Source organism: Euprymna scolopes, chromosome 2, assembly GCF_053919585.1.
Source record: "Euprymna scolopes isolate OS-2025 chromosome 2, ASM5391958v1, whole genome shotgun sequence".
Lineage (NCBI taxonomy): Eukaryota > Metazoa > Mollusca > Cephalopoda > Sepiida > Sepiolidae > Euprymna > Euprymna scolopes.
The window spans coordinates 139265402-139279240 of record NC_136483.1 but is presented as its reverse complement, the minus strand read 5'-3'; the positions used below and the strand labels follow the sequence as shown (position 1 = coordinate 139279240).

Sequence of the window (13839 nt, the reverse complement as noted above, 5' to 3'; positions counted from 1 at the left end):
CTTTCAAAGGAAATCCACACATGCGCAAAAGACCACCGGAAACAACTATAAAAGCAAGAGCAATAAGCAGCTTCTTTCTTTTCCAACTCGCCTTCCGCCACTTGCTACTATGTGGGGCAAAAAGCTAATAAACAGTGCGTACACCTTATACGTTTTCTCTCTCCATGAACTGGATTCACATTCTCACTCTTTCTCTCTATATATATACAACTTGTGCCTGAGAATACCTTCGCGTAGCTGACTGCTAACATGGTGCACAGCTTTTACTGATGTCAACCCTCTATCTTTGTCTTTGTCTACACGCTGGACTATCATTCCCATTTCCACTACATTACTCACTTATCTTCCCACACGCGAACAAACGATAGTGACCCGAACGTGAGATGAACACACATTTCCTTTTCTTTCTACACTACCAGTCCCACAACAAACGATGGTTACACCCGAACGCAGACATGAACACGTGCTATACCTAAAACATTCATTCTTCAACAGTAAATAAACGGCACGTTTATTCTATATTGAGTTTTTGTTTCCTTCATTCCATTCGTTTGATTATTTTCTTTTGTAATGGGATTAGGATATATATATATATATCCTAGTCCTCTACAAGATTAAAAGAAATACAGGCTATATTCACCGCCCCCTTCTCCAAACAAAACAACTGTGATCTTACACCTGTAATAAACACAACACATATTCCACACAGAAGAATGTCTTGAAACGGTGTTATTCCTTTTTCATTTTTAAAAAAAAAGAGAGAAATCTATCAATGAGTTTGTTTCAGCGTTCTTAGTCTTTTCGCTGGAAAGGCAACAACTGCAGCATTATTTTGATGATAAAAATTCACTGATGAATCCTTCTGACAAATATCTCGAGTATTGTTATCAAGACAATATATTTTTAAAAACAAACAGACACATTTGCTTGCATAAAAATGTATTTAAAAACTAGAACATTTGCTAAATCATTATGATGGACTCTCTCGTTGGGTTCGACGCATGAGGGCCATAAAATCATCCTGTTATACTCCGTTTTCATTGTCTGTACCGCATGTGGGACACAAGGCCAATCCCGCTCCCACAAACCAAGTCGCATGACTCACAAGTGACAAGTGACGCTCTATAAAAATTGTCTTGATAACATATCTTCAATCGTTGTCTCACCACGTTTTGGCCAATTAAACCTCTGGCCTGCTTTGGATATGATTGAAACGGCTATGTTCAAACAATGCTCATCTGAGGATGAGTTGGCCGAAATGGGGTGAAACAACCACAACTATACAAATGAGGATAACAGTTCGCAAAAGAATAAATACACAAAAAATCTACTTTTTTCTTTTGGGAATATGATTTCTCTTGATTATATTTTGCGAATTGCGCCAAAATACACTTAGGCAACAACCATTTGATTTCAAGATTGGATGGAAATTTTATTTTCTTGCCCATTAAGCAGTGTCAGGTGGCGATGAGGAAGGCCACCTTTTCTAGCCCGATGTGGGTCGTGACGGTCCTTTTCTGCCATGACTCATCACTAGGGCTAGGACAACAGCATATTCTTTTCATTGCTTTGACTCTCGAGTGTGTATCCATTGATATCTTATATGCTTTTATATAAAGTGATGTGGTTCTCGGTTGATTACCTGTGTCTAATTGTGTCGGATATATACTCGAGAGTCAAAACAATGAAAAGAATATGCTGTTGTCATGGCCCTACTTATCACTCATCAACATTGTCATCTCCCGTTTTGATATGTGGTGGATACTGTAGCAGTCGGTCAAAGGCTTGGCGTTAATTGTGTGTTAAAAATAGAATTCTTTTGTAAACCTTTCTGATGCCATTTTTAAAAACAGATTCAGAATTTCCCCTGAGACGTTAAAAGTTTCGACCGGCTCGGCCTGGAAGAAAAAAAAATCGCTGGCGGTTAATTTGAAATTTTCCTTTTGAAGGAAAGAAAAAAATATTTTTGTGAAAAGAAAAAGTATAAAGAAAAATCAAACCTGAATGAAAGAAAACAATTCCATTTTTTTGGAGGAAAAGATAAAAAAAATCATATTACTTTTCGTTTAATGTTTTGGGCCAAGAAAACCCAAAAACATTTAGCCTTTTGAAGGTTTTATATAAAAAAGAGAATTCAGTCTGAAACGACTTATTTGGGAGAAAAAGATAAAAAAAAAGAGAAGACTGAAAAGAAGACATTCCAAGACAGTTTTATGAAAAACAATTTTTATTGATTTTTTTTTATTGCATGTCATTTTCTTCAAGTAAGACCAATATTCTTTGTTTTCCTTTGTGTTGAGGCATTAAAGCGAGTTTAGTTTCCGTTTTCCTCCATTTTGTTGTTATTGCTTTGGGCAATAAATTAATCATTGTCACTGGAGGCATTAATTCTTTTAAAGAACTGTCTTGTATAAGGACTTCCCTTTTGTATGTATTAATTTTATGCATTTCTTTGTTACTTTGGTTAACTTTGTTAACCGTGCTTTGGGAAGCAAAAGCGACAGTTTTTATTTTTTTTTTTATAGTAATAAAAATTTAATTACTTTCTGAGTCTAGTTATTATTTGCTTCTGGTTATTTCTCCTTCGTTCTTACACTGTTTTTCTTTTTCCCATTTGTTTTTGTCTCACAAACACTTGTCCAATGACGAATTTTGGTAACGACTCGAAAATTATGTCAGAATATTTCGTTATATTTTCAAGGACATATACTTATCCTCAGTTCATGTAGGCAAGTAATATCTTATACTATATTTGATTATATATAATAGAAAAAATTGTTTCGTTATTAAACTGACCAATTATCCCTCACAAAAGTTTTAGTTATCTCCCTCATTTTTCTTTAAAAAAAATAATATAGGAGCTGATAACTGTCGGTTATTATTATGCTAGGGAGCATCAAATTTTTAATTTATCTGCTTGCAAAAAAGTAAAATTAAAATGGAATCACAGAAATAAATGTTATACTTAGCATGTGCTTCCTTTGTGCTCGACATGGCTGAATGAGCATTTTGAAGAACAATCAATACCAATATTTCCAATGCAGTTTTTTCTGTTTACTTCCTCCCCACGAGGGCAGAGTTAGACACAAGGTCAGTTTTTGATCTGGGGGGGAAACCAGCTTCCCAAAAAGGAGCACTCTGGTTAGTAACAAAAATAAAAAATGTATCAGTCATGAAGGACTTCTCTCCCACTAATCGAGACCAAAAAAGTGAAGTGCAACATCAGAACAGATACTACACTTTGATCCTGGCTCAAAAACCAAGAACCCTTTTTTTTTTCATTTCCCAATGCAGTTGTGGTAAAAAGTAACAGAAATATTTTTGAAAGACATATTATAAAATTTATGTATAAAAAATATATAGATAGTGTTTAAATCTATAACAAATGGAGATTTTGTATCTGCCTGTCTGAAGTTAAAACTATATACTATTACTTCTCTTATTAATAAATATTTGACTGAAACTATACAATTATTTCTATATTTGAAGTCGAATCTATACTATTATTATCTTTTAATGGACAATTCAGTTTATTATACTATTCTAAAATATCTTTCAACGTTAACTTATGAAATCAATAAAGTACTTGAAAAAGTATTTATTAAAAACCTAAACATTACAGTTTCTATAGATGGACCATGGTTTCATTGATACAAACAATTAATTTCTTGCAGTCACTACATTAGTTTGTTTACAATAATGTACGTTAATCTTAATATTATTGTATGAATCATCAGTTGTTTACCATGAAAAATTGTTTTGGAGATTTAAAAACAAAACAGTATATTAAACCATGGGGCTCTACCAGTGTTTATCAAACACCACCTCCCTCAAAATAATATATATTTTATAAAACGCTTAAATTACTGAACTAAAACAATTTAAAAGTTACTCTGGTAGAAATTAATTGATCTATCTTTCTATCTATCTATCTATCTACATACATACATATACATGATGCTTGCAACGTCTTGTCAGACGAGTGCCACTCCCTCTAACACTGAAAGTTCATAAGCCCGAAAATGACTTATTTAGTCCTGCCGGCGAATTCACATGCTCAAGCAGATATGACACTGAAGACGGTCATTTATAGTAAGCCCCAGTCTCCCCAATGGTTTACATCGACTTGTGCAACTGCCATTGCTCAAAAGCAGCATGCATACCGTAGGTTTAACCGACATAAGTCCAGTTCAAACAGACTGAAGTATATAGAAGCTAGAAATAACGTTAAGAAAGAAATAGCGACAGCTAAGAGAGAATTTACGGAAACCACTAAAAAGCGCATCGAAGCACAAAAACTAGGAACTCGAGACTTCTGGAAAATCTACAACAGTGTAGTAAATAATGGGCAATCAACAATTCCCCCACTAACCAACAATCACGAGGTTGTCTCCTCAGCAACCGACAAGGCTAACATGCTTGCCAGTCGGTTTGCCTCAAACTCCACACTGGACCCTTCCAACCACCCCCTACCTGACTTTCCTATGTGAACAGATGCCACGCTAGACGAACTGAAAACTACCCCTGCTCAGGTGCATGCTATCATAAAAAACCTTGACACTTCAAAAGCATGTGGACCCGATCTTATCCCAGCTGTGCTATTAAAAAAGTGCTCAGCCAAAGTAGCTCCAGTTCTCTCCAAACTCTAAACAAATGCCTTAATGAAGCTTGCTTTCCGGGCTGTTGGAAAACTGCTTCTGTTGTACCAGTATTCAAGAATTCTGGCGAAAGGACAGACCCATCAAATTATCGCCCCATTAGCCTCCTCCCACTTTTTGCCAAAATATTTGAGACCATAATTAACGATGCTCTAGTCCATCATCTTACAGATGCTAAACTACTGACTGACAAACAATATGGATTTAGACAAGCCCGTTCCACAGCAGACATCCTAACTGTGATCTCTGAACGTATATACCATTCACTGGACAAAGCGGGGGAGGGCAGAGCGGTAGCTCTAGATATATCTAAGGCTTTTGACAGGGTATGGCATGAGGGTCTCCTCAGGAAAATCAGATCATACGGTATCACTGGTAGAATACTTAACATAATTAAATCCTTCTTAGATAAGAGAAAAATCCAGGTTGTCCTCGACGGTCGTACATCTAAACAATATGATATAAATGCGGGGGTGCCCCAGGGTTCTATCCTTGGACCTCTACTGTTCCTGATATTCATAAATGACCTCCCCGACAAAATTGCCTCTGAGATGGGTATATATGCTGATGACACTACACTCTATGGCAGGCACGACAGGAAGACGAATGAACACATTTCTAAAGAAATGGCAGAAACACTCGAGGAAGACCTCCAATCTGTTGTGGAATGGTGACAAAAGTGGTTGGTCGCGTTCAATGCTGCCAAGACTAAACTAGTTTCATTCAATAATTACAAGAAACCCTCTCTACCACCCATAGCAATGGCCAACGACTCTTTATCTGAGAGTCCATCTTTCAAACTCCTTGGCCTAACGTTCACAGGAAACATGAGTTGGAACAATTACATTGAGGGCATTGCCAGGGCCGCTGCAAGAAAGGTGGGCTCTCTCTACCGTGCTAGAAAACTACTAACACCCGAAAGTATCCTGTACCTCTATAAAGCCACCATTCGCCCATGTATGGAGTATTGCTGCCACATCTGGGCTGGTGCATCTGCTACTAGTCTCTCGCTCCTTGACAAGGTTCAAAAGAGAGTCGCAAACCTGATAGGCCCTGAACTGGCATCTAAGCTTCAGCCTCTGTCCCATCGACGAAATGTTGCATCCCTCTGCCTTTTCTACAAGTATTTTAGTGGTGAATGCTCTGACGAACTGCAATCACTTGTGCCCCCACGACGTGAGCACCCTCGACAAACCCGACAGGCTGCTAAATCCCACCCCCACACTGTAGAGATCCCTAGATGTAAAAGATCTTTTTATTCCAATAGTTTCTTCCCCAGAACCGCTAGACTCTGGAATTCCATTCCAGGTCCCTGCTTCCCCAACAGTACTGACATGCAGAAGTTCAAGTGTAACGTGAACCGACATCTTGCTGCCCAAATCCCTACATAGTACCCCAGTAGTTGTTGCCCCTGATAGTAGCCCCCTACACCAAAGTGGCAATTTGCCTTGTTTGGGGTGAAAATGTAATAAAAAAAAAAAAAAATAAAAAAAATTAGTATGCATACATATATTTACACGCACGCATACATACATATGTACACATAGATACACATACACACATACATATCACATACATACATACATACATAGACAATACATAATACGCACACATGATGATGATTGCAACGTCTTGTCAGACGAGTGCCACTCCCTCAGACATTTAAAATCCATGAGCCCAAATGCCTGAGGGAGTATCTATACAAATATGATGTTACAGAGTCTTAGCTTTGTACGACAGCTAAGTCTCTCTCTCGGTTCAAAACGTTGAGATCCAGCAACAAGCAAAAGCAAGATAGCCAGCAACAAATTAAACTGCAGACCAGCTTAATGCAGGTAATGGTCTTCCGCTTTATGGTTTTTTAAATCAGAGATTTGCTTCTCATAGAATGGTTGCCTTCACCACGGCTTACGGGAGCCCTCTCCACCCCAATACACATATACACACACACAAATATACACGGTGCTAGTTGGCCGTTGACCCAGAAAAAGAGTTCATTCGCCCTTTGGAAGGTCTTGTTTTTAATCCTTCAGGGAGACTAGCCGCCCTCCTCACCAAACAAGTCTGGTGGGGGAACCAGTTTAGTCGCCGGTGACTCGACCATGAGGCAGGTAGTACTGGGTTACATGGTACCAGTAGCATATGACATGACCTGACAATACGCACACATACACATACATATACATACATACACACGTGCAAACATACACTAGACGGTCATTAGCATACATACATATAAATATATACACGCATGCATACATATATACACATACATACATACATATCTATAAACATATGCACATATATACCTATATACATACACAATGCATAATATACATACATACATATACATATTCACATGCATACATAAACATATACATACATATACATCCACATATACACACACATATACAAATACATACACACATATACCTACACATACATATACGTACACATATGCACATTTATATGCATACACTTACCTACATATACATACACATACATATATATGCATCCATATACATACACACATACATGCACATATACACATACACATATACATGCATATATAAACATACATATACATGCATACATACACATACACACACATGCATGCATACACATACACATACATGTGCATACATACACATAAACATATATATGCATATATACACATACATGCATACAAACATATATACACATATACATACATATACACATAGATATACATACATATGCATACACATGTACATATATAAATATACATACAAATATACATACATATATACATAGATATACATACATATGCATACACATGTACATTTATAAATATACATACAAATATACATACATATATACATAGATATACATACATATGCATACACATGTACATATATAAATATACATACATATACACATAGATATACATACATATGCATACACATGTACATATATAAATATACATACAAATATACATACATATATACATAGATACATATAATGATGACAGATCATTTGTTACATGCATCCAGCATTTCAGGCCTACACACGTCACAACTTTTTTATTGCCACAGGACTCTTTTTTTTTTTTTTTTATAGACAAATGCCTGAGGGAGTATCTATACAAAGATGATGTTACAGAGTTTTAGCTTTGTACGACAGCTAAATCTCTCTCTCGGTTCAAAATGTTGACATCCAGCAACAAGCAAGATAGCCAGCAACAAGTCAAACTGCAGACCAGCTTAATGCGGGTACTGGTCTCCTGCTTTATGTTTTTTTAAATCAGAGATTTGCGTCTCCTAGAGGGGTTGCCTTCACCACGGCTTACGGGAGCCCTTTCCACCTCACACACACATGGAAATAAACATATGCATACATAAAGATGTATGCCAACATACATATGCATGTGCACAAACATGTAAACATATACACATAGAAGCACGCATATATGCATATACATACACATGCATATACATATGTACACATAATACACATGAAGGAATATTCTAAAAGTCATAAATACTCAATGATCAGGAGGACGATACATACATACATACATACATACATTTATTATTATTATTATTATTATTATTATTATTATTATTATTATTATAATAAAAATACATAATAAGCGTACGGGATATGCTTCAAATGCATTTATAAATAACTTCAATAATCAATAGTTTATATCAATCAGAGCTTTCATATGTTGTGTACATTTCCAAAGTTCAAAACATATTGCTAATAATTTTCAAATATTTGAATTATGCTTTGAGAAAAATACGCTTTTGAGATTTCACTCTTTGTGTTTGCCAATCCTTTTTTGATTGGGAGTTCAATGCTTGTTAAATTTAACAACTGAGCATATGTAAATGCATAACAATTTCTCTATATTCCATGTTCCAAGGTTTTATTCATCCTAACAATCGATCTTTCAATATATCAAATTTCGATAGATTCACAGATGTTTCATTTACATGGAACAATCAATATATATATCTGTTAATATTGAAATTTTTCCTTACGTATACTCACGAGAAGAAACCGAAAAGAAAGAAGCATGACCATGTAATGTTGAAAATGAAGCATGTAGAAGAACTCAAATTTCCATCTTTATTTAACCGGGGATTAAAACCTGACTGTCAAGCTGACAGTCTATGCCTCTGTCCTTGCGTTATCATACAGTACCTGCTGAAATGTAATTGAAATCTTGATGTCAACTATGTGAACATCTTTTCAGCAGATTGAAGAGATCGAACTAGTTTTTACTTAATGGGCAATGCTTTGCACTAAGTGACTCAAGAACTTATGAGAACTCTTCCGATATAGGGAGTAAAATATGTCATCCACAGACAGTAATGTTTCGTTGTTTACAGTTTACACACACACACACACACACACACACATAGATGTTATTTGTTTTTGCGATACGTTTTGAATAAATTCAATTATTTATGAAAGTGCATTTTTACCTAAATGTGAGTTGGGAATAACTTTCCCTTTAACCAATTTGGTACCCCCACATGGGAAGCGGCATATATATTGTTTTTAAAATATAATTATCCACTGACACGTGTTTCGTAGTCTATGACTCATTAGAGTGGCTGAATCTAGCGAGATTCGAAATCGGGACCCTACGGTAATGAGCCTAAACTCTTAACCCGCTCGTCCATCTCGCATGACTGTTTGGATATATCGCGATTTACTTAGATGATTTTTGTTTTTGTGATACTTTTCGAATGAATTCAATTATTTACGAAAGTGTATTTTTACTTAAATGCATTGGATACATTATATTATTCTTCATAACTCTGATTAGGGTTCAAGATTTTACCTAAAATTTAATCAGTATATTCCTATCACTACTCTAACTTACATTTGGGGTAGTAATTACAAAATCAAAGTTTAGAAAGTTTATATTGAAGGATTAATTAACAAATGCAAAAGTATTGGATACATTGATTTAATATTAGGTTGCATAACCTTTGTTGCCTTCTAACAGCTTTGAGTCACTTTCTATAGCTACACACATGTTTTTACAAAGATTTGCAGGTATTTTGCGCCATTCTTCTTTGCAGAACTTTTCTAGTTGTTGAATATTTTGTGAATTCTTCTTGTGAACATTGATCTTCAATATTTTCCACAAATTTTCAATTGGGTTGAGGTCTGGAGACTGACTGGGCCAAATAAGAACGTCAATTTCATTATTTCTAAGCCATTCTTTGGTTAGTTTGGCAGTATGTTTGAAACTTTGCCTCATCCGACATACTCTCCAGACTCCTTACCTATTGACTACTACTTTTTCAAGCATTTCGACAACTTTCTGTGTGAGAAATACTTTGAAAACCTAAGCGATATCAAAAACGCCTTCAGCAATAGGTGTATCAGAAATTTAGAGGAATTTTTGACACCCCTAACAGAAAACTGCAAATAAAATATAAAAAACTCGTAATTTCTCTTTTTAAAGTGGGTTGTTTATTTTCTGTATGGAATATACTTCCAAAATAAACTATTAAAGTTGTTTAAAAAATAATAGACATATTATTTTTTATTTTTTCAAAAACAGTGTTTACAAAATGTTTACAAAATGCCGGCGCGCCTTCATGCGGCCATTTTTTTATGTAATGAAATCAATTGAAGTTTACGAGTTAAATATTTTTCAATTTTTAAACTTTAAAAATCTATCAAAATTTTTCTATTGGTTCAATTTTTACGATATTTTCAGGGTCAATGTGAAATTTTATGCTCTTTCCAATAAACCAAATATAATATTTTAGACAAACGTTTTTTTTACCCCCCCATTTTGAAATGTCTATTAAAATTTTAATAATTAATTTATGTACTAAAGTTTTATATATCACAAATTGAAGATAAAAGATCAATAAAGAAAATATTCTAATTTAAAACAAAAATAAAATAGTTTTTTGGAAATTTACCTGTAAAGTCCAAAGTGTAAAACCTTTTTTTTTTTTTTTAAATCACGTTGATTTTTTTTTTTTAAATGAAAGCTCATGTTATGCTTATATCGTCAAGTAAATACCGGATGCTGACAGCAATTTTTTCTATTTCATTCAATGTTTTCTTTTTTTTTTTAAATCAGTCGATAAAGAAGTATTAAAATATACCAATCAAGAACTCGTGTATTTCATTAAGAGAATTAAAAAAACAATCGGTGAACTGGATTTTTTGTCTAAGGGGAAAACTTATAAGTGAATGTGTATTGTTTTTTTAACTACGGAGGATCAAAAATACTAATTTTGGTTAACACACGCAATAAAAAAGAGACATTAATTATGTCCCTTTGACGAATCCATATTTGATAAATTCCATAGTAGCAGGAGCAGCCTTTAAGCTTGTAGCGCAAAACACGTTACAAAAATGCGATTTTCTACTACCCTCGCTTTAAAAAATCCTTTTATTTAAAAAATACATGGAATTCAAAATATAATATGGATAAATTCTTAACAATGAAGAATGGAACTACCCATTTAATAGTGTTTTTTTTATAGGTAAGTGATTTTTTGGCATTTATATATACATATATTTATCGAAACAAGTTAAAATATGTTGATTTTCTTTATATTTTTTTTAAAGAAAACCGCTTTAAAAAAACAAATATTGCATAATTTGCTATTAAACCTGTTATTTTTTTTTTAAATTAGGTCTTTGCTTCTTTAATTGAAAAAAAAAATTAGGGCTTGAATGACATTTTTCAAGTAGTTATAAGCTTCGAAAAATAGTAAGTTGAATTATTAAAGTTCTTATCATCATGTTTAATGGCCGCTTTCTGATACACCTACTTCAGCCACTTCATTACCACCAAAACGCAAGATTTTTTACTTTACTGACAAAAGGTGTGTCAGAAATTTCGTGAAAAATAGTGAATAATTCCACCCCATCTTTCCAAGCTTATAACTCCACGAAAAATGTAATTCAAGCCCTAATTTTTATTTTTTCAATTAAAGGGGCAAAGACCAAGGTTTCATTAAAAAAACAAAAAAAAAAAAAAAAAAAAAAAAAAACGTGTTTTTTTTTAAATAAAAAGGTTTTAAACTTCGGACTTTACAGGTAAATTTCTAAAAAACACTACTTTTTTTGTTTTAAATTTGAATATATTATTTATTGACCTTTTCTCTTCAATTTGTGATATATAAAACTTCGGTGAGTAAATTAATTATTTACTTTTTAATAGACACTTGAAAATGGGGGGGGGCGTGAATTAAAAAAAAAACATTTGTCTAAAATATTATATTCGGTTTATTGGAAAGAGCATAAAATTTCGAATTTAGGAAAACTCGTCTCAGGAAAACTCGTCTCGGGAAAACTCGTCTCCGGAAAACTCGTCCCCTTTCGCTAGGTAGGAAAACTGGTCCCTTATTGAATAAATATCGATTGAAAACACCTTTTATGATCGTTCTTGAAGGAGATATTGATTTTTAAAGAAGACTATAGCCCTCCCCCCATAATATTTAAAAAAATATATTTTTATTTGTTTAATGTTTTTTTTTTTTTTTTTAAAATAAAATCGATTGTCCGTTTTCTACCTAACTGGCTAAGTTCTTAGTGGTTTCACTTATTTTAAAGCGTTTATTATGTTCATACAAAGTTAATTACAATTTTTTTGGTTCTTATTTTAACGATGTTTTTTGGAGTCATAAAAACAATAATAAAAAACAAAACCAAAAAATTTAAAAACTGGGAACGTTACTTTTTTGTTTTGGTTTTTTAATTATGATAGTTTTTTGTTGTTATGTTTTCGTTTTCTCTCATACCAAATGCACTCATGCGTTATTTAAAATAATAATTCTATCAATTATCCACATTTATTGTCGTCCTGTCAAATTTTGCAAAAATTAACTAATAAATTAAAAGCGAAATATTTTTTTGGCGCGAGAGATGCCATGTGCTAACAATCTCTCGTTAACTCATTTTTAATTTTTTAAATTTTTACTTCAAAATTCTAAAATCAGAGAAAAAGTAATCACTAAATAAATTTATTAATCAATTTTATTGAAAACTCCGCTATCGTTTATCAAGAATCTTTTTAATTTCATTTTTTGTTGGTTGTTTTTCGTAGGGAGATATAGTTTTAACCCCCCTCTCTAAATTATATTTTTAAAAATATTAAAATTTGGGTTTGTATTACTGTACACATAGATTCGAAAAAGCAGTTAAAAAAACAAATATATAACAAATAAATGTTATCAAAGGCAAGATAAGTTGGGTTACCCGATAAGTTACTTTTCTACCAAACTGGTTATAATTTTCGTGTTTTTATTCAATTTAACATGTTTATTGAGCTCGAAAAGCATACAGTATTTACCGATGTATTGGAAAATTTAAAATGGCGGCCGACTCTCTCTTTAACACGGTAAGTTCGGAAAAAGGTGTAATAAATCATAAACTAAACAAAATACTGTTAGAAATTTGCTCAATATATGTTACCGTAACATAACTTGACATATATTCGGTGGTTTTTTAATAGCATTTTCTCTAGTTTATTATTTATAACACCTTTTCCCGAACTTACCGTGTTAAAGAGAGAGTCGGCCGCCATTTTGAATTTTCCAATACATCGGTAAACACTGTATGCTTTTTGAGCTGAATGAACATGTTAAATTGAATGAAAACACGAAAATTATATCCAGTTTGGTAGAAAAGTAATTTATCTTGCCTTTGATAACATTTATTTGTTATATATTTGTTTTTTGACAACTTTTTCGAATCTATGTGTACAGTAATACAAACCCGAAAATTGATTAATAAATTTATTTAGTGATTACTTTTTCTCTTAATGATTGATTTTAGAATTTTGAAGTAAAAATTAAAAAAATTAAAAATTAGTTAACGAGAGATTGTTAGCACATGGCATCTCTCGCGCCAAAAAAATATTTCGTTTTTAATTTATTAGTTAATTTTTGCAAAATTTGACAGGACGACAATAAATGTTGATAATTGATAAAATTATAATTTTAAATAACGCATGAGTGCATTTTGTATGAGAGAACACAAAAACATAACAACAAAAAAAACTATCATAATTAAAAAACCAAAACAAAAAGCAACGAAAAATCGAATCGCTGCCTATTTTTAAATTTTTTGGTTTTGTTTTTAATTATTGTTTTTATGACTCCAAAAAACGGTAAATTTATACAAACACCGTGACAGCGAATTAACCCTA

General features: G+C 33.2%; 1 protein-coding gene across 1 annotated transcript in view; it reads left to right on the top strand.

The window, feature by feature from the left end:
* LOC145296533 (proton-coupled folate transporter-like) overlaps positions 1–13839 on the top strand; it is a 134576-nt gene that overhangs the window by 42697 nt on the left and 78040 nt on the right. The gene's annotated exons all lie outside the window — the stretch shown is intronic.